This window comes from Salvelinus namaycush, chromosome 19 (genome assembly GCF_016432855.1).
Source record: "Salvelinus namaycush isolate Seneca chromosome 19, SaNama_1.0, whole genome shotgun sequence".
Classification (NCBI taxonomy): Eukaryota; Metazoa; Chordata; class Actinopteri; order Salmoniformes; family Salmonidae; genus Salvelinus; species Salvelinus namaycush.
In genome coordinates, this window is record NC_052325.1 from 50,776,130 (window position 1) to 50,798,857 (window position 22,728).

The 22,728-nt window shown below is 41.5% G+C and overlaps 1 long non-coding RNA gene across 1 annotated transcript; it reads right to left on the reverse strand.

The window, feature by feature from the left end:
• Positions 1 to 13,090: 13,090 nt before the first annotated feature.
• Positions 13,091 to 22,462, reverse strand: LOC120063875. Its single transcript, XR_005478552.1, has 3 exons — positions 22,035 to 22,462; positions 15,373 to 15,557; positions 13,091 to 13,631 (listed from the first exon to the last, which is right to left on the reverse strand). It is a non-coding gene; the product is annotated as an uncharacterized LOC120063875 (long non-coding RNA).
• Between the last annotated feature and the right edge of the window lie 266 nt (positions 22,463 to 22,728).

The window sequence follows — 22,728 nt, forward strand, 5'->3', positions numbered from 1 at the left end:
TTGATAAAAAGAGTAAGAGAAATAGGACTATTTAAAGTTAGTTTTAAACTCTTTGCTATAACGTTCTATGCTCGTCGTATACTTTGTGATAACGTTCTACTATCTCGAACCAGGTGAGTTTAATAACAAAACCATTTGGATGTATTTTTGCACAACTATTAATTCGCGTCCAATTGCTTTTGTATTATTGCCTAGCAGCAGAATGTGCTTACCTAACCAGAAGACCCGACTTTGAATTGCATTGAATTCTACCTCGGGCAAAAATTTGCGTTTTGATCAGGAAAGTTTCCTCTGACGACCTCTACAAGCCAGAATGTTTCTGAAAATGATATACTTTTTGCACTTAGGAATGTGAGAATATATCCACAGGAAATGATAAATATACTGGACAAAAATATAAACGCTACGTGCAACAATTTCAAAGATTTTGCAGTGTTACAGTTCATATAAGGAAATCTGTCAACTGAAATAAATTCCTTAGGCCCTAATCTATGGATTTCGCATGACTGGGCAGGAGCGTAGCCACTTGGGAGACTGGCCCAACCCACTGGGGAGCAAGGCCAAGCCAATCAGAATTAGTTTTTCCCAACAAAAGTGCTTCATTACAGACAAAACTGCACATTTTAGAGTGGCCTTTTATTGTCCCCAGTACAAGGTGCACCTGTGTAATGATCATGTTGTTTAATCAGCTTCTTGATATACTACCACACTTGTCAGGTGGATGGATTATCTTGAGCACTAACAGGGATTTAAACAAATTTGTGCACAAAAATAGAGCGAAATAAGCTTTTTGTGCATATGGAAAAATTCAGGGATCTTTTATTTAAGCTCATGAAACCTGGGACCAGCACTTTACATTTTGCATGTATATTTTGTAAGATGTACATCAACTTTTCAAAGTGCTGGTAGTGTGTTCAGATTTTTACCATACCAACCGATGTCTGTCCAATTAAAATGTGCTAACCTTAGAGCCATACCACAAAGCAATCCGCGTTTTCTTTAACCATAGAGTCCACATGAAACTTGAGTTTGTTTAATGTTTTATTTCATTAGTAGGCTAAACTTTCCATAGTCACCTACCTTTTGTGATGTTCTGCAAGACAAAAATAGAGAGAGTTTTATTAAGAAAACAAAACACTAGGGGGAGACAAAGACCAACTACTCTGGTATCCTCCAACTGATGTCTTCCAATTACTGTTTGGCATGCATGGAACAAACATGAGATGTGAAGTTTGATCTTTCTGAATGAGAATCAATCTAATTTTCTTAATAATGAATGTCACAGCATAAATATATGCTTTTTAGTATGTATGCAACGTTAAATGGATAGTTTGGGATTTTGGCAATGAAGCCCTTTATCTGCTTCCCCAGAGTTAGATTAACTTGTGGATAAAATTATGTATCTGCGTCCAGGGGCGTCATGCACCTCAAAAAGGTGAGGGGGCACAAAGTACGTGAGGATTGCTGGGAAGTTGTCTGGAGTGGTGCTAGGCCCCCCCATCCTAAAGATGGAGAATTTATCATTTAAAAAAAAACTGAAACAGCGTTTTCCTGCAGTCTAGAGCCAAAATGATTATACTGAATTCTTTTTTTTTTACCGCCTTTTTCATGATTATGATCTTGTCTCATCGTTGCAACTCCACAACGGGCTCGGGAGAGGTGAAGGTCGAGTAATGCGTCCTCCGAAACATGAACCTCACTTCTTAACACCCGCTTGCTTAACCCAGCTGAACCAATGTTGTCGGACGAAACACTGTTCAACTGATGACCATTGTCAACCTGCAGGTGCCCGGCCCACCACAAGGAGTCGCTAGAGCGCGATGAGCCAAGTAAAGCCCCCTCCCCGGCCAAAACCTCCCCTAAGCCAGATGACGCTGGGCCAATTGTGCGCCGCCATATGGGACTCCCGGTCACGGCTGGTTGTGACATAGCCTGGGATCGAACCCCAGGCTGTAGTGATGATGCAACACTGTGATCCAGTGCCTTAGACCTCTGCGCCAATCAGGAGGCCCTCATTATGCTTAATTCATTGTTAAAAAAATAGGTATATTTTTCTGCATATTAGTCCTGAGTGATTAACCGAAATGTTGGTTATTTTTCATTTTTTAAACAATTTATTGACCGATGTCGCTTCAATTATTTGAATTCCATTTCCTTCTGTTTTTTTCTGTGAGCTCAATGCGCACATTGCATAGTTTTTCAAGCGATAAATCAGATCAAGCCCAGAACTGTGCGATGTAGTAGGGAGTTGTAGTTTCCAACAGGACAAAATTCTACATAGTTTAGCACATAAAACGGGGTATTTAATTACAATGACCATAAGCCATTGTGTGCCAGTGTGTTTCTTTTACGCCTGTTACTACGTTAGGTTAGTGTCGGGCAGACATGGAGAGAAGAGACAGAAGAATGCGCTATCGAAAGGGATAGAAAGCAGTTGCTTCACGAGGTATCTGTACCTGAAAATACATGATCTAAGTGATTGATTGTTGGTATTTAGCAGTCATAAAAGTATGCCTTATTTACTAAAATAGTGATTTTGTCAGACAACATAAGCAGCAGCTCTATATAGATGAGATGATGACTTAGAATGAAATAATAAAGTCATAAAATATTACAAATGTAATATACCCAACAACTGAAATATTTTAATGAAGTAATGTGAATAAATGATGGTTAATAAGTGGTACTCAGTAATGGGCAGTCACTACCATCATGGGACTTTTATTCATTGTAGACCGTCATTGTAAATAAGAATTTGTTCTTAACTGACTTGCCTAGTTAAGAACTAATGTATCTTTCATTTGCTGTCCAACCTGTATTTTTTAGTCAAGTTTATGATTAGTTATTGATTAGATTAGGTGCCTCTCCCAAGATTTCTCCCGACATTTTGTTTGCAGCTTGGCTACTATTCTCATTGTATAACCACGATTTGTGCCGCTAAATATGCACATTTTCGAACAAACCATATATGTATTGTGTAATATGATGTTATAGGACTGTCATCTGATGAAGTTTTGAGAAGGTTAGTGAAAAATGTAATATCTTTTGCTGGTTTATTCGCTATCGCTAACGTGCATGAATCAATGCTGCTGTGTGGTTGGCTATTGTAGTAAGCTAATATAATGCTATATTGTGTTTTCGCTGTAAAACACTTAAAAAATCTGAAATATTGGCTGGATTCACAAGGTCTTTGTCTTTCATTTGCTGTACACTGTGTATTTTTCATAAATGTTTTATGATGAGTATTTAGGTAATTCACGTTGCTCTCTGTAGTTATTCTATTTGCTTTGGTGAGAGTTGTGATGGTGGCTGCAATGTAAAACTATGATTTATACCTGAAATATGCACAATAAATCAAATCAAATCAAATGTTATTTGTCACATACACATGGTTAGCAGATGTTAATGCGAGTGTAGCGAAATATTGTGCTTCTAGTTCCGACAATGCAGTAATAACCAACAAGTAATCCAACCTAACAATTCCACAACTACTACCTTATACACACAAGTGTAAAGGGATAAAGAATATGTACATAAAGATATATGAATGAGTGATGGTACAGAACGGCATAGGCAAGATGCAGTAGATGGTATAGTGTACAGTCTATACATATGAGATGAGTAATGTAGGGTATGTAAACATAAAGTGGCATAGTTTAAAGTGGCTAGTGATACATTTTTACATAATTTCCATCAATTCCCATTATTAAAGTGGCTGGAGTTGAGTCAGTATGTTGGCAGCGGCCACTAAATGTTAGTGGTGGCTGTTTAACAGTCTGATGGCCTTGAGATAGAAGCTGTTTTTCAGTCTCTCGGTCCCTGCTTTGATGCACCTGTACTGACCTCGCCTTCTGGATGATAGCGGGGTGAACAGGCAGTGGCTCGGGTGGTTGTTGTCCTTGATGATCTTTATGGCCTTCCTGTGACATCGGGTGGTGTAGGTGTCCTGGAGGGCAGGTAGTTTGCCCCCGGTGATGCGTTGTGCAGACCTCACTACCCTCTGGAGAGCCTTACGGTTGTGGGCGGAGCAGTTGCCGTACCAGGCGGTGATACAGCCCGACAGGATGCTCTCGATTGTGCATCTGTAGAAGTTTGTGAGTGCTTTTGGTGACAAGACGGATTTCTTCAGCCTCCTGAGGTTGAAGAGGCGCTGCTGCGCCTTCTTCACAACTCTGTCTGTGTGGGTGGACCAATTCAGTTTGTCCGTGATGTGTACACCGAGGAACTTAAAACTTTCCACCTTCTCCACTACTGTCCCGTCGATGTGGAAAGGGGGGTGCTCCCTCTGCTGTTTCCTGAAGTCCACAATCATCTCCTTTGTTTTGTTGACGTTGAGTGTGAGGTTATTTTCCTGACACCACACTCCGAGGGCCCTCACCTCCACCCTGTAGACCGTCTCGTCGTTGTTGGTAATCAAGCCTACCACTGTAGTGTCGTCCGCAAACTTGATGATTGAGTTGGAGGCGTGCATGGCCACGCAGTCGTGGGTGAACAGGGAGTACAGGAGAGGGCTCAGAACGCACCCTTGTGGGGCCCCAGTGTTGAGGATCAGCGGGGTGGAGATGTTGTTACCTACCCTCACCACCTGGGGGCGGCCCGTCAGGAAGTCCAGGACCCAGTTGCACAGGGTGGGGTCGAGACCCAGGGTGACGAGTGATGACGAGTTTGGAGGGTACTATGGTGTTGAATGCTGAGCTGTAGTCGATGAACAGCATTCTCACATGGGTATTCCTCTTGTCCAGATGGGTTAGGGCAGTGTGCAGTGTGGTTGCGATTGCGTCGTCTGTGGACCTATTGGGTCGGTAAGCAAATTGGAGTGGGTCTAGGGTGTCAGGTAGGGTGGAGGTGATATGGTTCTTGACTAGTCTCTCAAAGCACTTCATGATGACGGAAGTGAGTGCTACGGGGCGGTAGTCGTTTAGCTCAGTTACCTTAGCTTTCTTGGGAACAGGAACAATGGTGGCCCTCTTGAAGCATGTGGGAACAGCAGACTGGGATAAGGATTGATTGAATATGTCCTTAAACACACCAGCCAGCTGGTCTGCGCATGCTCTGAGGACGCGGCTGGGAATGCCGTCTGGGCCTGCAGCCTTGCGAGGGTTAACACGTTTAAATGTTTTACTCACCTCGGCTGCAGTGAAGGAGAGCCCGCAGGTTTTGGTAGCGGGCCGTGTCAGTGGCACTGTATTGTCCTCAAAGCGAGCAAAACAGTTATTTAGTCTGTCTGGGAGCAAGACATCCTGGTCCGCGACGGGGCTGGTTTTCTTTTTGTAATCCGTGATTGACTGTAGACCCTGCCACATACCTCTTGTGTCTGAGCTGTTGAATTGCGACTCTACTTTGTCTCTATACTGGCACTTAGCTTGTTTGATTGCCTTGCGGAGGGAATAGCTACACTGTTTGTATTCGGTCATGTTTCCGGTCACCTTGCCCTGGTTAAAAGCAGTGTTTCGCGCTTTCAGTTTCACGGGAATGCTGCCATCAATCCACGGTTTCTGGTTTGGGAATGTTTTAATCGTTGCTGTGGGTACGACATCGTCAATGCACTTTCTAATGAACTCGCTCACCGAATCAGCGTATTCGTCAATGTTGTTGTTGGACGCAATGCGGAACATATCCCAATCCACGTGATCGAAGCAGTCTTGAAGCGTGGAATCAAATCGGTCGGACCAGCGTTGAACGGACCTGAGCGCGGGAGCTTGCTGTTTTAGTTTCTGTTTGTAGGCTGGAAGCAACAAAATGGAGTCGTGGTCAGCTTTTCCGAAAGGATGGTCGGGGGAGGGCCTTATATGCGTTGCGGAAGTTAGTATAACAATGATCCAAGGTTTTACCAGCCCTGGTAGCACAATCGATATGCTGATAGAATTTAGGGAGTTTTGTTTTCAGATTAGCCTTGTTAAAATCCCCAGCTACGATGAATGCAGCCTCAGGGTATACACTACAATATAGAATTATATTAGCTTACCACAATAGCCAAACACACAAAAACATTTATTCACCGCCAACATAGCTTTCGCAAAAACCAGCAATAGAGATAAAATTAATCACTAACCTTTGGACAACTTCATCAGATGACAGTCTTATAACATCATGTTAAACAATACATTTATGTTTTGTTCGAAAATGTGCATATTTAGAGCTGCAAATCGTGGTTATACATTGTGAATACGTAGCAACAATTCACCAAAATCTCCGGAGATATTTTGGACAGTCACCTAATCTAACCAAAGAACTCATCATAAACTTTACATAAAAATACTTGTTGTATGGCAAATGAAAGATACACTGGTTCTTAATGCTGTGTTAGATTTTTTAAAATAACTTTACTACAACATACAGCATGCATTATTGTGAGACAGCGCTCACCTATTCTCCGCCGTGTTGGAGCCAACATATTCCACAAAAATACGAAATAACATCATAAATATTCTCTTACTTTTGCTGATCTTCCATCAGAATGTTGTGCAAGGAGTCCTAGGTCCAGAATAAATCGTTGTTTGGTTTTAGAATGTCCATTTCTTCTGTCGAATTAGAAACTTTGGCTAGCCATGCGGAGCTCACGTGTCCAAGAAATCTTGGCGCATGGAACGAAAAATTCCAAAATTCCCAATAAACGTTGAATAAACTGGTCAAACTCGGTTGAAAATCCTACTTTATGATGTTCTTCTCATATGTATACAATAAAATCAGAGCCAGAGCAATTCGTAGTGTATACCGAACGCTTTTCAGAAGACAATGTGAGGTTCCCCGGCGCGCAAATGAAAACTGACAAAAGAGCAGACCTGTCACTCCAAAAGCTCTTATTCGGCCTCACATCAAGCTAGACACCCCATTCAATCTTCTACTGCCTGTTGACATCTAGTGGAAGGCGTATGAAGTGCATACAGATCCATAAATAAAAGCCAGTTGAATAGGCAGGCCCTGACACAGAGCCTCATTTTCAGAATTTTCACTTCCTGTATGGAAGTTTGCTGCCAAATGAGTTCTGTTTTACTCACATATATAATTCAAACAGTTTTAGAAACTTCAGAGTGTTTTCTATCCAATATTAATACTAATATGCATATTGTATGATCTAGAACAGAATACGAGGCCGTTTAATTTGGGCACGATTTTTTCCAAAGTGAAAACAGCGCCCCCCTATTCACAAGAAGTTAACAAGACATCATTCTAAAATCAAACATTTCAACACGATCCTGCCTTGCAGACACCTCTCTAACAAAGTACTATCAAAGATAACAACCCTTGTTAGAAGATTAAGGACATGGTCCGTAGACACTTGTAACCGGAATTCCCACTGTTACCTAACATGTTTAAAATGCTCCTAATTTTAGAAGGCAAAACTAACTTCAATTAAAAGAAAATATATATTTATAGATATATATATAAAAACCCAAACAAACACAAAATAACACAAAGCATTAGGCTAGACAGATATACTAAAAATCATTACATAGGAACACATTTCTCATCCTGACCGACAAGACAATCCCCTCTTTGACACACAGCACAGAAAAAAGGTTCTGGATGATGGTAATGACCGTCCTCACGCTCTTTTGTACCTGTTCCCCCAATGCAGTTAAGGCCGAGTCGGTATAGTTAATGAATCTCTGTTGATTATAGTAAATATAATTAATCCACTCTAAATTCTTATTAGGTGTTATCCACAAGAATATTGATTCAAATCCTGATTTTAATCTCATCTCTTGCTTTGTACTCGTTAGGAACACCTATAGGTTGGCCTATTGCATCCAAATAGACCTTGGGGTCAGATTTATATTCTCTTTTTACTCTATTTTTAGTATTTTGTTGCCTAGCATCACTAGGATCCCATTCAGTGACAGTTATCTGTTGAATCAACCTAACTCTTGCACAGAGGCCTGTCCATCCCTTTGGCAATGTTGCCCTTAATCTCTTCCCCCCACATATCCAGAAGAAATCTGCTACTATCATAGTCTGTTCTTCATACGGTGCAATCAATGGTAGTGCTAGAGTTTGATTTTGACAATTACCATGAATAACTACTTTTCCCACCCAACTTCCAGCTGCTTGACAAGTAGCCCTTCTTGTAGTGTCTGCATTCCATGTGGTATCCTTAGTTAAGTGCCATGTGATCTCGCATTTACCTTTAAACTTCCCCATCTCATTCTGTCCTTTTGTGCTGTTATAACATTCATATGTTTGTTGATAATCTATCCGATATTTATATGGGACCTCTAGCTTCTGTACTTCCACCCGTATATCCAATTCTTTACACCACTTTCCCCAGCCAGTTTGGTTGTAATATCGATGATAATATGGATTACCCAAATATGACAAACATTCAGCTGGGCAATAAAGCCTTTCTTGGTCTACTCTAATGACAAAAGTTCTTATTAAAATCAGCACAGTCCCTATAATCATAAGGAGTTGGTACCACCACTAATTCTGTCAGCGGAGAGGATGCACATAGTAAGCAATTTGTCAGCTTTAATTTTAATGCTGTATATTGAGCCATTCCATACCAATCATTTCCCACTAATTTCTCCAATGAGTTGTCCTTGTATAGTTCTGGGGTTAAAGCATCAGTTGGAGTCACAATGTCCTTTTCTCGAGGCAGATTTTTGGTGTTTGTCAGAAAGTTCCAAATGTCAGTAAAAAACCCTCCTGGTTCTGATGCTTCAGGTTTCTTTGTGCGTACAGTGGACTGCTTGGTAATAGCAGTGGATGGTGCCCTGGTGGTAACTACTGTAGTTTTTGCAGCAGCTGTCACTGTTGTTGACGTTGTTCTAGTTGTCACAGGCTCTTCCTGTTCAGGTATAGGCGTAGGACCAATTCTAATGACCGTGGTGCTACTCCCTTCAGTCAATCTTGTTCTCGCTATTTCAACTATATATTCTTCACCTTCCACTGGTTCAATCTTATTCATGATGAGCACCCACTCGTCTTTTTCTTTGATTAACGTCAGGTCACATCCTTTCGGGTCCAAAACGACTCCTCCCTTCGTTTGATGATGTGTCCATCCACAGAATGCAATCTCAGGTAGAGGCTTGATCCTTTTGATTGAGATAGACTTCTGTTCTCCTGTTTCAGTTATGAGTTGAGGTGGAAACAGAGATTCTAACCTTGTCAGTATTTTTAGATTGTTCGGCTGGTTCATCTCTTCTCTTCTCTTCCTGCTTCCACCATACTTCTTGATTGTGCGTGAGTCTGTTGTTTCTGTATTAGTGTTCACTGTTACTTATGTTATGTCAATGTCTTTGTTCTTTTGTTGTTCTAACTTCAATTGTCTGTTAAGGGGACCATTCCAGAGGTGAAAAGTCAATTGTGGGGAAATCCCCGTTTTCTTTAGCTTGCGGGACTTCTCCTCTTTGTGGGGTGTCTCCTTCTGCTTCTTGTTGTGGGGTCTCTCCTTCTGTTTCTTGTGAGGCCTCTCCTCCTCTTTCTTCCCCTGAGGCTCCCTCCTCAGGCCGGACTGGGCTTCCATCTGGAAGGGTATCAATTTCAGGGAAGAGATGTTCCCATTCTGTAGGTGGTTTTTCGGGGGCCCACTGTAGAGGGCTTCGTCAAGGAGGTCTGCCACAACAGATATATCATCAGGAGTAGCAAGCATGTTACTCCCCCCCATCCTTGGACTCTCTGGCCCCACAGGAGAGAATACTGGTTGTTCGCTGGTTTTCTCTCCAGTGTTGTCTCTTCTTCGTCTTCTTCTGGGTGCATTAGGCGATGCACCTGTCGTATTTTGGCTTTCACTTGGTCTGCTGTTCTTTTGGCTCCTCCCTGGCGTCTCGATCGCTTCCGCTGCTCCTGCTCCTTCCGGGCTCCCGCCTGGTGAATCAGCATCCTCTGTGTCCTCATCTCTATATGGTTGTGTCCTTCTCTCCGTTGGGACTCGGGTGCAGTGGTTCAGATGGTACCACGTCTGGCTTCCTTTCACTTGGACGGCCGTTCTCGTTGCTTTGGCCACCTCGTAGGGTCCTTCTCTCCTCGGTTGATCCCACTTCCTCCGGAACACTCGAACGTAGACTAGATCTCCTGGTATCACTGGGAGAGGTCCTTCTGGTCCCCTTGGATCATCAGATGTGGAACCTCTGGTCCTGGTTCAGGTTTCTGCCTTCTTTCCGTGAGGCATTCAGACTTAGAGACTTATGGCCTCTGTTCTATGATTACACCATACACCTTCCTACTTCCATCACTCGTCACACAATAAACTGACATTCCAGCTGAAGCTGGCGAACCCCTCTCCTTCTGGTTTCCTAAAAGCAAAAAACAAAACATAACAGTATTGACAATGTGATGTGTTATGCATAAATATATTCATGAATACCGAAATCTGAGATCATGACAATTCCCACTCTCTCTTCACCTGACTCTATGCCTCCAGGATACTTTTCTGCTGGACTCCACAAAAATAAAAGCCCTAAAAAGCTTCCTCATGCTTCCACCAAGTCTTCCCCTTTCGGCCCCATGTTCTGAGGTGTTCCCAAATCATGTCATTTTTTACTTTGTTTCCCATCTGCTCCATTTCAACTGATAAGCATGTGCATATCCTTAATCAACATTATCTCTTCTTGAAGTAATTCAACACTGTATATGCTTTCACATCAATGCCTTCAACATGTTGTTTAGAGTACAAATACCCTAACATCTATCCTTTTTCACATGCTGCATTAACAAATAAAACAAGTAGCCCCCAAACTCAACCCAGTATGTCTACAGTGGAATCTAGTCTTTCTCTCTCTCTCTCTCTCTCTCTCTCTCTGGTTCCACGTCCTCTGTCATGGTGTTTTCAAGCTCACCCATTATTCAGTTGGACCTTACTTCTTGTGAGAATTATGCACCCACCGAAGAGAGACATGACGATCTTTACCACTGCAGGTGATGTAAGAAGTATACCCCCAGCCTGGTGTATCTTGATGTACACTCAGTCTCCAGAATTCAGCCCATGCCCTTGGTTATTTCTGGCTTCTTATGTGCTGTTTTTTTCCTGAGGACATACACACTAACACATGGGTTATTTCCTGACAACAGACTTTCTTCTTTTAGCAAGATCACTAATTCTTAATATTTAAATAACAGCCCTATGTAAACATTCTGTCTCAAATACCTGGCCTCCTGCCACAGAAATATTCATAATGATAGCCAAATTATGGTCCCTACAGCAACTGCTGTAAGAATAACATGTAATCAGTCAAGTCTCTTCCAGTTGGAAGAATATCCAATCCTAACAAAACTAAGTCATAAGTTTCTTAAACTTTTACTATAGTGTTCAAAATGCCATCACTTATCACTTTTACCATAATCTAGGTATGTGTAATGTTCAATTTACTTTAGAATTGTCCCTATATTTTATATCCCTATATTTTACACAGCCAGCTGTCCTTCCTTTTCTGTGAGTTATCTCCTCTAATAATATACATTGTTTCTAGAAATAACACCCCTCCACTACCATAACCTTCATTTATGAGCCCCCTCATATACCAATGTAGTCACAGTTCTTCTAACCCATAACACATAAGTATCTACTCCTAATTTCCTTCCATAGTTTGATACATACTAAAACATTCTCAAATCAATTTTAGTCAATTTATAACAGTCCCTCAGGAACAATATACACTCTTATGTTCCTCAAAACAAAAATAAATTGACCAAACAAGAAAAAAGAGAAAAATAAATTATAATAACTGCATATTTGCAATAAATTACCACTATTTGTAATGTAACTAAACCTGGGGAAAACGTCCATCCGTTTCATTCTATGCCCATGTTATGTTGGTCTCTTTCTTCTTCATCCTTGGGTGTTATCGCACAACAGACTATAAACCTTTTATTCAGTTAATTATATCAATACAATTTATCATTAAAATTCTAATGACATAATACAACAAAAGAAACAAAACCTGTAATCTAATATTCTGTAAATTCTGTCAACCACCCTGTCTCAGGATTAGTTTCCAGAGCTTCCCTAGGCCTAGTAAATTTAAACAGTTCTATATCCAAATCATAACTAAAACGTTTTATAAATTGTCCAACCCAAATTCAGGATAACAGTCCTTAGTGCTTGCTTTAACTCAAATTTGACCTTCTCAATTCAATACACATCATCCCTTTAATAATTTACATTTATACTAAAAACTTTTAGTACCAGTAATATCTATTTTCCAAATAGCCCCTTTTGTCCCTGTTTTTCTGTCATGAGTGGCCTGGTAATGAAAGGTCAGTAACCCATTCCCCTTTAGTCTTTCTTCTCCCAGCACATATCATTCCAGCATGTCTATTTCAGATATAGTTCACAGGTCATCAGACACAGTTGTCCCTCACACTTCAGCGGGTTAGGGTGGGTTTGAGCTTCACACACACTTGTTGTGGTGGTCCCGTGTGGCTCAGTTGGTAGAGCATGGCGCTTGCAACGCCAGGGTTGTGGGTTCATTCCCCACGGGGGGACCAGGATGAATATGTATGAACTTTCCAATTTGTAAGTCGCTCTGGATAAGAGCGTCTGCTAAATGACTTAAATGTAAATGTTGTGGTGAAAATATCTCTCCCATGCATTAAAGCATTCTGACGTCACCTTCCATGATAACTCCCTTATTCTACTGGCGATCTCTCAGACGAGTTACAGATTATGTAGTTATCAACATAACCCTCGCAGAGACCCACACTCCAATAAACCATTTGGAGTAACTGTCATTGCTTGTTAACATATTGTTAAAGGAATTTAATTCCTATATGTTTATCAACCAATTCAATTAAAACACTCTGCCCATACATAAGAATTTGTAAGATACTTATCAGCATTAAATGGACAGAAACCAGTCTCAAAATCAATCAATCGCGTTTATTCTCGAGAGTACTGATCATAGTACAATTTACATCAGGTTATATAATAAAAATGACGTCATAGGTTTTAAAATGTCCTTCCTCCTCTCGGATACAATGGTAGTACAGTTAGCGTTCTCACATTACTGTCTGCCACCTGTTAAACAATCTGCAACCAACCCAAGGTCTCTCCCCTCCCTGGGTAGAGACAGAATTTCCTGTAAGGAACACATCATTCCAGCCTGTCTGAAGATAACTCCATTCTTTCTAACAAGGAACACATTATATTCAGCATTATGATTATAATAAGATTCATTCATCCATACAGTAACATAGTAGTATTCTGTTTAGTTATAATTCTAAGTCAAATGTATACATATTTTAGTCATTAAACACGAAAATCCCGTAACATATCCACCATATGACTAAATATTTTACATCTAATCGTAATCTAGTTTTATTAGAAATATTAAAAGGCACAAATCTATTTTTATTAGAAATATTTATTGTTTTCCAAATACAACCTAAATCAACCACAACATCTAACACAACATCAACCACACAATAACCAATATATGTATTTACAATGGCTGTTCCAGGCCTTCATCAGAATCATAACTCTTCTTAACAGGATTTTCATTATAATCTTTATCAAAAAATAGTCTAAGCATCAACACAAGATGGGACCTAAATATTTATAATGTCTTAAAGTAGCCGGATCCATCCTCGGTCTGGGAACCAGTATTCATCCTTCCACTGGTCAGAACTTGGAATCGGTCCATATCTTATCATCAGTATTGTCATCGATTTCTCCAGAGTCCTGGAAATGAGACCTTTCACACCCAGAATCAAACAGCATTCACACAGAACCAAAACACTCATACAGGTGAAATTGGCCCACAACACAGTGATTATGACAATTTTCTACTTCCCAAACATACTATCAAATCCATTTGTAAGAGAATTATCGACCCCAGAGTTTTCTGCCAATTCGTGAGTTAAGGTGGTTAAACCAGCCAGAGCCTTGGTCACTGATCCGTCTGGAGCTGTATTATCAGTAATAAATGTGCAACATTTTGCTCCGAATAAGACGCACACGCCACCCTTTTCAGCCAATAACATATCCAATACTATCCTATGTAAATACTATTGTCAAAAGATCCGGACGGAGCACTCCTCCTCTCTCTTCTACCTGGTTCTAGGTCCTCGTTTTAGATAAGGGTGAAGGGCATGCCTAACTGCACTAGTGCACAACTATCGGTCCAATTGGTAGGCAGGTCAGGCCACAGCCTCATCCCTCCACATAACAACCAGACATCAGCTCTGGGCCTTTTTATCTTACTGAAATCCCCGGAAGTCAACCATCCAGTCAGGTCTTACTTCCCCTACGTCCCATCCGTTTGTGATGTGCCAGGCCATACAATAATAGTGTCCTTCTGTAACTGTGAAAGGGGGAATGGAGGTGATGGGTACATGGGGATAAAGGTTATGCAGATCAAAGCAACTGTCATTGTCTGGCTTCCCTGACTTCATGAACAGCTTTACCATACAGGCCATTCCCCTGAGTATATCAATTCCATCAAATGGAAAGGGGATGGTGGTCAGCTGTGGTTTGGCAGTAGCACAGACATAACATTCTTCTTTCGCTACTGATCTGGCTGTATACTGAATACATTTTAACCAAAGTTGGAATCCCCAAACCCAGTCTCCACCTCTATCACTTCTTTAAGGTCTTTTGTCTGAACTATTCGTACTGGTCCTTTACCCTGGATGTTTATACTAGGAATGTCCGTGGTGTTAGGGAGATTGATTGAACTCTGGCCGACCATAGTCTCCTTACCAGCTCTAACCTCTGCCACCTGGAATGTTACCATAGTATCAGTTGAAAACTGTTCGAAGCCAACATACCATAACCCGAGATCCTGGGACTTTACCGTTTTAATGTTAATTCGTACCTTTATAAAATACTTCCTCTGCTCGGGAACACAGTCAGAAACTCCAACCCTTACTATACTCCATCTGCTCCCAAATTGGATGTATGGGTTTACATAGCCCTCTCTCTCTGTGTGTGAGCTATGACCTGTGTCCATGAACCACACGGGGACCTACACAGATATATTCCATAATGGCTCATAGTCCTAGACTGCCCAGGAGTCAGAGACCCCATTTGGTCTACATAAAACTCCATTGAGACATCCTTCCCAACCTCCACTCTAACTTCCTGTCTATCCAGATCAAGGGATCTCTTATGCTTGGTTAATACAAAATTCTCATCATCGAAACCATGGGTCAAGTTACCACCTTCTGCATACTCAGGTGGGGTGTGGTGTATTAGGAATATGGCTCCCACAATAAGATAGCTCAGACCAACCAGCACCCCTGTAAGGCCCCACCCTTTCCCGGAAAACATATCAGCAGTCAGAGGCCAGACCATACTTCCACTTCTATGAACGTACACAGTGATGAGAGGGCGGGGTCAGGGAAATCTTCGTTAAAAGAGTTAACCCCCGAGCTTTATTAGCTACGGTTCTTCTCTTAACTCTGTGATGGTTTGGCAGTGTCAGTGTGTCTTACCCTCTTGCATTGTGTGATATGAACCCAGGTAGTTCTTTCAGCTATTCTCACTGCGAATGCAGTCACCAGGAGTGCTTGGTATGGCCCCTACCACCGTGGCTGCTTCCAGTCCTTTTTCTTTAGTGATTGGACCCAGACCCAGTCCCCTGGCCCAATCATGTGGGTAATCTCCTTCTGTAGTTCTGCTGTAGAGCATAAAAACTTGGTCATACGGGTTTGGTTAATTAACAGTCTTTTAATGTGTTCTGCTAGAACCTCTGTCATTCTATCTGTTCTATCTGATTAGCTAGAATGCCATCCATTATTATCCTAGTAACCCAACTCTAGGAAGAATATCTTGACCTAATTGTTTAGTTACCATACTCGTCTCCGCCAAGTAAGTTGGGAACGCTATATATACACTGCTCAAAAAAATAAAGGGAACACTTAAACAACACAATGTAACTCCAAGTCAATCACACTTCTGTGAAATGAAACTGTCCACTTAGGAAGCAACACTGATTGACAATAATTTTCACATGCTGTTGTGCAAATGGAATCGACAACAGGTGGAAATTATAGGCAATTAGCAAGACACCCCCAATAAAGGAGTGGTTCTGCAGGTGGTGACCACAGACCACTTCTCAGTTCCTATGCTTCCTGGCTGATGTTTTGGTCACTTTTGAATGCTGGCGGTGCTTTCACTCTAGTGGTAGCATGAGACGGAGTCTACAACCCACACAAGTGGCTCAGGTAGTGCAGCTCATCCAGGATGGCACATCAATGCGAGCTGTGGCAAGAAGGTTTGCTGTGTCTGTCAGCGTAGTGTCCAGAGCATGGAGGCGCTACCAGGAGACAGGCCAGTACATCAGGAGACGTGGAGGAGGCTGGCAACAACCCAGCAGCAGGACCGCTACCTCCGCCTTTGTGCAAGGAGAAGCAGGAGGAGCACTGCCAGAGCCCTGCAAAATGACCTCCAGCAGGCCACAAATGTGCATGTGTCTGCTCAAACGGTCAGAAACAGACTCCATGGGGGTGGTATGAGGGCCCGACGTCCACAGGTGGGGGTTGTGCTTACAGCCCAACACCGTGCAGGACGTTTGGCATTTGCCAGAGAACTCCAAGATTGGCAAATTCGCCACTGGCGCCCTGTGCTCTTCACAGATGAAAGCAGGTTCACACTGAGCACATGTGACAGACGTGACAGAGTCTGGAGACGCCGTGGATAACGTTCTGCTGCCTGCAACATCCTCCAGCATGACCGGTTTGGCGGTGGGTCAGTCATGGTGTGGGGTGGCATTTCTTTGTGGGGCCGCACAGCCCTCCATGTGCTCGCCAGAGGTAGCCTGACTGCCATTAGGTACCGAGATGAGATCCTCAGACCCCTTGTGAGACCATATGCTGGTGCGGTTGGCCCTGGGTTCCTCCTAATGCAAGACAATGCTAGACCTCATGTGGCTGGAGTGTTCCTGCAAGAGGAAGGCATTGATGCTATGGACTGGCCCGCCCGTTCCCCAGACCTGAATCCAATTGAGCACATCTGGGACATCATGTCTCGCTCCATCCACCAACGCCACGTTGCACCACAGACTGTCCAGGAGTTGGCGGATGCTTTAGTCCAGGTCTGGGAGGAGATCCCTCAGGAGACCATCCGCCACCTCATCAGGAGCATGCCCAGGCATTGTAGGGAGGTCATACAGGCACGTGGAGGCAACACGCACTACTGAGCCTCATTTAGACTTGTTTTAAAGACATTACATCAAAGTTGGATCAGCCTGTAGTGTGGTTTTCCACTTTAATTTTGAGTGTGACTCCAAATCCAGACCTCCATGGGTTGATAAATTTGATTTCCATTGATAATTTTTGTGTGATTTTGTAAAGAAAAAAGTATTTAATAAGAATATTTCATTTATTCAGATCTAGGATGTGTTATTTTAGTGTTCCCTTTATTTTTTGAGCAGTGTATATATATATATATATATATATATATATATATATATATATATATATATATATAAAAAGTTTTATTTTTCTTATTATTATCTGATAGGCCACAAAGTGCCCTATTCCATCCCCCCTTTGATACATGGCTCCGCCCTTGTATCAATACTGGCGCAAATCTAACAATTCTCTGTTAACTTCTTTGGGCTACAGGGGCAGTATTGAGTAGCTTGGATAAAAGGTGCCCATTTCAAACGGCCTCGTACTCAATTCTTGCTCGTACAATATGCATATTATTATTACTATTGGATAGAAAACACTCTCAAGTTTCTAAAACCGTTTGAATTATATCTGTGAGTAAAACAGAACTCATTTTGCAGCAAACTTCCTGTCAGAAAGTGAAAAATCTGAAATCGAGGCTCTGTTCCAGGGCCTGCCTATAAATGTGCTTGATATCTATTAGTATACATGCACTTCATACGCCTTCCACTAGATGTCAATAGGCTGTGAGAGGTGAAATGGGGTTTCTAGGTATTTCTATGGTCAAAAGAGAGAGCTTGGAATGACATGACCCCAGAATTCCTTTGTTCAGGAAGCGCATAAAGGTCACCAGTATTGGCTTCTGAAAAGCATTCGTTATAGACGTCTTATATCTCCGGCTTTGATTTTATTTGATAAATGTGATAATATCATCGTAAAGTATGTTTTTTCAATATAGTTTTATTAGATTATTGAAATTTTTTCGGGAGTTTAGGCGTGTGTTGCGTTCTTTGCGTTTGGTGACGAAGGAGAGCTTAGCGCCACTTGGCTAGTTTTGCTTGCTCATTCGAGAGGGAAAAATGCCATTCTAAAACCAAACAACGATTGTTCTGGATAAAGGACCCCTTGTACAACATTCTGATGGAAGATCATCAAAAGTAGGACCCATTTATGATGTTATTTCATATATCTGTCGAACATGTTTACTTTTAGTTTGCGCCCAGATTTTGGGCGCTCTCTCGCAATTACGTAAGCTGCATGTCGTAATGAAGTTATTTTTAGAATTCTAACACGGCGATTGCATTAAGAACTAGTGTATCTATCATTTCCTATACAACATGTATTTTTTAGTAAAGTTTATGAATAGTTATTTGGTCAGAATAGGTGAGTGTCAGAAATATATCCGGACATTCTGGGAAAAAGATGCTAAGTTTTCACAATGTATAACCACGGATTTCAGCTCTAAATATGCACATTTTCGAACAAACCATATATGTATTGTGTAATATGATGTTATAAGACTGTCATCTGATGAAGTTTATGAAGGTTAGTGAAAAAATTAATATCTTTTGCTGGTTTATTCACCATCGCTAACGTTGAATTGAATGAATGGGGTTGTGTGGTAGGCTATTGTAGTAAGCTAATATAATGCTATATTGTGTTTTCGCTGTAAAACACTTAAAGAATCGGAAATATTGGCTGGATTCACAAGATGTTTGTCTTTCATTTGCTGTACACCATGTATTTTTCATATGTTTTATGATGAGTATTTAGGTATTTCAATTTGGTCTCTGTAATTGTTCTAGCTGCTTCGGTGCTATTTCCGATTGTAGCTGCAATGTAAAACTATGATTTATACCTCAAATATGCACATTTTTCGAACAAAACATAGATTTAATGTATAACATGTTATAAGACTGTCTTCTGATGAAGTTGTTTCTTGGTTAGTTTGGTTGGCTCTTGGTTAGTTTGGTTGGTTTTGTGCATGCTACCTGTGCTGTGAAAAATGTCTGTGCTTTCTTGTATTTGGTGGTGAGCTAACATAAATATACGTGGTGTTTTCGCTGTAAAACATTTAAAAAATCGTACATGTTGGCTGGATTCACAAGATGTTTATCTTTCATTTGCTGTATTGGACTTGTTAATGTGTGAAAGTTAAATATTTCTAAAAAATATCTTTTGAATTTCGCGCCCTGCACTTGGACGGGCTGTTGTCATAAGTGTACCGACACCGGCCTGCAGCCATAACAGGTTAAGTGTCTTATCTACTTTAAAAGTTATCAGTGCTGCCCGCCCCTTAGTTCCTGAAACCAACTAAGTTTTCATTCCCTCTTTGTCTCCCCTCAGTAACCGTGACCCAGTCTGTGTCACTCCTATCTCTCTGCTCCCAACCTTCAAGGTCTCAGCAGTGTGGGGAGGGCCCCTCTGTCGGCCCTTTCCCCTATCTGTCTGTAGCAAACATTTCCCCTATCTGTCTGTAGCAAACATTAACTAAGTGTCTCGCTGTTTGGCTTTATCTGAACCCATGGAATAAAAAAAATGTCTATGTGGCAAGTTCTAAAGTCCTTACATAGGTTAATTAAGGTTATCTCGATCCTATCAATAATCCTGAATCACCACAGATGTCATATATCCCCGTCCACTTTATACTATTTTTCTACCTTCATCTTTTTCCTGCCCTGTTGGCTTAAAATATGTTCTAAATGGGGGCCTCCTGGGTGGCGCAGTGGTCTAGGGCACTGCATCGCAGCGCTAGCTGTGCCACCAGAGTCTCTGGGTTCGCGCCCAGGCTCTGTCGCAGCCGGCCGCGACCGGGAGGTCCGTGGGGCGACGCACAATTGGCCTAGCATCGTCTGGGTTAGGGAGGCTTTGGCCGGTAGGGATATCCTTGTCTCATCGCGCTCCAGTGACCCCTGTGGCAGGCCGGGCACAGTGCGCGCTAACCAAGGGGGCCAGGTGCACGGTGTTTCCTCTGACACATTGGTGCGGCTGGCGTCCGGGTTGGAGGCGTGCTGTGTTAAGAAGCAGTGCGGGGTTGTTGGGTTGTGCTTCGGAGGACGCATGGCTTTCGACCTTCGTCTCTCCCGAGCCCGTACGGGAGTTGTAGCGATGAGACAAGATAGTAATTACTAGCGATTGGATACCACGAAAATTGGGGAGAAAAGGGGGAAAAATTTATAAAAATACAATAAAAATATGTTCTAAATACTTAACATGAGTGTACCTTTTTTTTTCCAAACGTACCCTAACTAAAGCTTAATGGCACCCTCATAGAGGGTGCACCCAACCCGGGCATGGACCTCCATCACCCCCCCCCTGAAGCCATTATACCCATTCCACAGCCAAGCATAGTGCAATGAACAGAGAAGTGGGCACTTCAAACCTCCATAAGTTGACCAATGGCGCCCTCAAGTGACCTTTCATCTAAGAAAATACATCCTACACCAATATCCATAATATTAATTTCACCGCCTTGTTGTATCAAATTACCTTAAACTCAGACGCCAATGACCTTAGATTCTCCATTCAAATGGCTTTTCAATGAGGCTGATCAGACCACTATGGAAAGTTATGATAGAAGTCATTCCACCACTTCAAAGAAGTGTTCCTTACTATATTAGACAAAATAAAGAACGCTTTATCTAAAAAATTAACGTATTTATGAAAACTCAGAAAACAAAACTTCTAATATTCCATATGTGGAAATCCCCTCAAACCCAACATTTACTACAAACAAAACCTAGTAATTATAACTGTCCCTTTAACCTTAAATCAGCTCCACCGGCATGTTAATATACCTTAACTTTCTGTTAAATTTCACTGGGGTTACCTAGACATTCGAACTAAAAATCAATAAAGAGCTATCATAAACTTTTACGATTCAACTATTCTGACCTTCCTCTCTTATAGCCAAATATAGCCCAGTGAGTGCCAACAATCCGTGATGGCCACCTAGCAATTTTTGTTGCTAGTTTTAGCATCTTTTTAGACTACCCTGACAATATTCAGCTACTTTTAAAATTCCATTTGGAACTTTTAACAACTTCTGAAAAGTGTCTCAAAGCTATAATGCATGCATTTTCCCTCTAAATGACACAAACCATTTTCTCTGTCCCACCCACCCTCAGACACAACATCATTGCCTGGTTGCAAAAGTGCATTGTGAGTGATGTCAACAACGAGCGCTCAGCCCGTGCTCAGGCCGCTGCAACTTTCAACGAATTGTAAATCATTGTTGGCTAACTACAACAGCATTATTACGGGTTCGATAAACCAAAACCAATTTATCACAAATGTTGGATCTTGAATAGAATTTACAATATCAATCAACATCTCTTAATCAAAATTATACTGCCAGAAGTACAGAAAAGAGTGTACCTGAACAACGGGCAAATCCATTTGAGTAACGTTATTGTATATCCCACGTAATGATGCAGTTTTACGTTATTACACAACAAATCAACCTGCCTCTAGCAACTTACCCTGAAAATTAGTAGCCAACACCAAAACTAACTCTTATTCCTGCCTCTAGGCAAAAACATACCCCTTACTCCAACTGAGTTTTGCACCAAAACTATCGTAAAAGTAAAATCAACTTTTCAACTTTCTCTACTCCAAAATTTAAACGTACCATATACTTCGCTAAATTTATATCGCATGTCAGTCAATCCATAAGAATAATAACATTCCGATGGGCACGACTTTATCGTATCTCTCCGTTATTAATCTATGATTTAGTAATTTGAATATGACTCCCGTCTCAACACCTTATTCCAGCAGATCATTTAGGCAACACAACACATTCCATCGAAATCGCCCCGCTATTATTAAGAATGGATTAGTCTTTTATTTTAACCTAAACAAGCTATTGAAACGTTTCAGTTTATATCCTATACCGACACTAACGACCGTATTTTCTCAGGCAAAACATACAAATGGTTTAATTACAATTTAAAAACTCAGATTTTAGTCAGAGCATTTACCATGAATCGAACTCAGGTCTCAAGCTTGGAAGGCAGCCATTTAACCATTGAACCACCATCACTTTAGGAATAAAGGAGCCAATAACCCTATTATTATAATTTTCTGTAGTCGCAAACTCCGGCACCGAGGCAATTCCCAGAAAATAGCTCTAATTTAAAGATCCAAGCGTTTCCCCAGCGAGGATTCTCATTAATCGCGCTCTCGTTGCCTCTTTTTCTCCCGTTTGTCGCGCCTGACTTTCCCCTTAGTTGAATTATAATTTCGGTGGTTTCTGTTTACAATCGCGGCGCTGATGTCCTTTTTTTTTTTACAATATCCACATGGAACCTCGCATTCCCTGGCGAAATGTCCGTTTTTATTACAATTGTAACATCTTTGCCCCCCCTTTCTACCTTCCTCTGACGTTCCATTTCTGTCTGACCTAGTCCTGTTCTCTCTGTCTTTCTTAGGTCCTTTCCCCTTTAGGTCTCCTTCATGCCTGTCCAGAATTACCCCGATAGTTACGGTCAGATATTTTGACTCAACCTGTTCTCTCTGTTTACAGTCTCTGTGATTGTGGCCTATGTTATGGGTACATATTTCCCTTTTATATGCAGAATGAACAAAGCACATGTGTGTATTTACCCAAAGACCATAACCCCAGGGTACTGATAATTTTTCCTATGAACACATGTTAAATCAAAAGTAAACATA